We start from the raw sequence: 2,054 nt of genomic DNA on the forward strand, positions 1-2,054 counted from the left end.
AGAATTTTCCAACCTAAAACAGTGTGGAGGTTCCTCAAGACTTTAAAAATAGAGCTACCCTATGACCCAGCGATTGCACTACTAGGTATTTACCCCAAAGACACAGATGTCGTGAAAAGAAGGGGCACCTGCACCCCAATGTTCATAGCAGCAATGTTCACAATAGCAAAACTGTGGAAGGAGCCGAGATGCCCTTCAGCAGATGAATGGATAAAGAAGATGTGGTCCATATACACAATGGAATATCACTCAGCCATCAGAAAGGATGAATACCCACCATTTGCACTGACAGGGATGGAAGTGGAGGGGGTTATGCTAAGTGAAGTAAGTCAAGCAGAGAAAGTCAATTATCATACGGTCTCACTTATTTGTGGAACATAAGCAATAGCACAGACGACCACAGGGGAGGGAGGGAAAACCGAATGGGAAGAAATCAGAGAGGGAGACAAACCAAGAGAGACTCTGGACTCTGAGAAACAAACTGAGGGTTACAGAAGGGAGAGGGTGGGGGGATGGGGTACCCGGGTGATGGGCATTAAGGAGGGCACGGGATGTGATGAGCACTGGGTGTTATACACAACTAATGAGTCGTTGATCATCAAAAACTAATGATGTACTATATGTTGGCTAACTCAACATAAAGAAAAAAAATTCAATTAAATTCATTTAAAAAAAAAAAAGAATTCTCCAACCTGCTCTTTTCCCACAGCAACTTTGTCCTTGCACTGGGAGTGTGCCCAGGACATATTAGCTTCCAGTTGATCATTATTTCTAAAGTTTCCTTAGGAGGATTAACAAGGATCATAATTATTCTTCCTTCTCAAAATGGCAAGCATGCCCCCGCAAACATCCTCTTTTTTCTTTGTAGTGAATAGTGGCATCATTGTTCATTAATTTCTCTTATTTTATGAAATCATTATAGAGCTGAAGAGAGCTGGAATCTAGAGAGATTACACATATCTACATGTCTGGGTGCTTTAAACTGTAACACGCTGTAGGTGCTCAAACACCGGGTAATGTAAAACGTGTATGAAACGTGATGGAGGTTCAGGTCACACGCAGTGTTCTTTGGCAGTGGTTTGCATTTGAACTGTCATCTCCTTACTTTTCGGGAGTAAGGAATTCGAGCAAGCCGCAACCGAACAGCTTATAATATACGTGACTGGGTGCCACCGCTGTAAGTTCGGTGAGAATTGTTGGGCATCAGCACTACTGAGGCAAGCTAACTCGCCTACATAAAATGATTTTCAGGAAGAGTTAGCTCAGCTTCCCGAGAAAACGCCAGGCCCTACTGGGAGTCGAACCCAGGATCTCCTGTTTACGAGACAGGCGCTTTAACCAGCTAAGCCATAGAGCCACCTGAGAGCCCGGGTGCAACTGAATCGACCTCATTTTCCTTGGACTAGGTGAAAAATGAACTTACACCGTCGGGGGGTTTCGGCCGTCTTCAGAAAACTTGCCAGCTGCAGAGAGATGCTTCGCTTCCGCAGGACGCGCCGGAGGCTGGAAAACACCGAAGGCAGAGTCTTAGGCGCTGGCAGTGACAGACCAAGGATTTTTCTATTATCCCGAGAAAAAACGTTAGAGAAAGTCGAGGCTATACGGCATATGGTAGAGACCACTGAATGGAAAAACTATATTTTTAAAAGGACGTCAAGGCTCGGCATAACGTAGCTCGTCTGCGCAACATCGTAAATGGAAGAGGCGCTTGAAAGCTCCAGATTGGTGCGGACGAACGGCGCGTGTCCGGGCGGGCGGAGGAAGGGCGTCGGGGGAGCCCCCAGCGGCAGGCGTCGGTCCGGTCCTCGGCGGGAACAAGTTTCCAGGGGGAGCCTCTCAGGACAAGCGCGGGGGATGGGGGTGGGGTGGGATGTGGGAACCTTTGAAACATCCAACGATGCAAAAGAGCCATTCGTTGATTCTTTCCCGCATCTCGTCCACTTCTGTTCCTCTCGGGCTGTTTCAGACTCGGACAGTTCCGAAAATCAGCTCGCGAAAAACGGAAGGCCTTCTCCGCTCCAACCCCGGCCGCGCACCCCCGGTGACCCGCACCC

The 2,054-nt window shown here is 48.1% G+C and overlaps 1 non-coding gene across 1 annotated transcript; it reads right to left on the reverse strand.

Moving 5' to 3' along the window:
• Window positions 1-1,283: 1,283 nt before the first annotated feature.
• Window positions 1,284-1,357, reverse strand: TRNAT-CGU (transfer RNA threonine (anticodon CGU)). The gene has a single exon. It is a non-coding gene; the product is annotated as a tRNA-Thr (tRNA).
• Between the last annotated feature and the right edge of the window lie 697 nt (window positions 1,358-2,054).

This window comes from Callorhinus ursinus, unplaced genomic scaffold (assembly GCF_003265705.2).
Source record: "Callorhinus ursinus isolate GAN/ISIS: 27379988/994484 unplaced genomic scaffold, GSC_fseal_2.0 scaffold109, whole genome shotgun sequence".
In the NCBI taxonomy this organism is placed as follows: domain Eukaryota; kingdom Metazoa; phylum Chordata; class Mammalia; order Carnivora; family Otariidae; genus Callorhinus; species Callorhinus ursinus.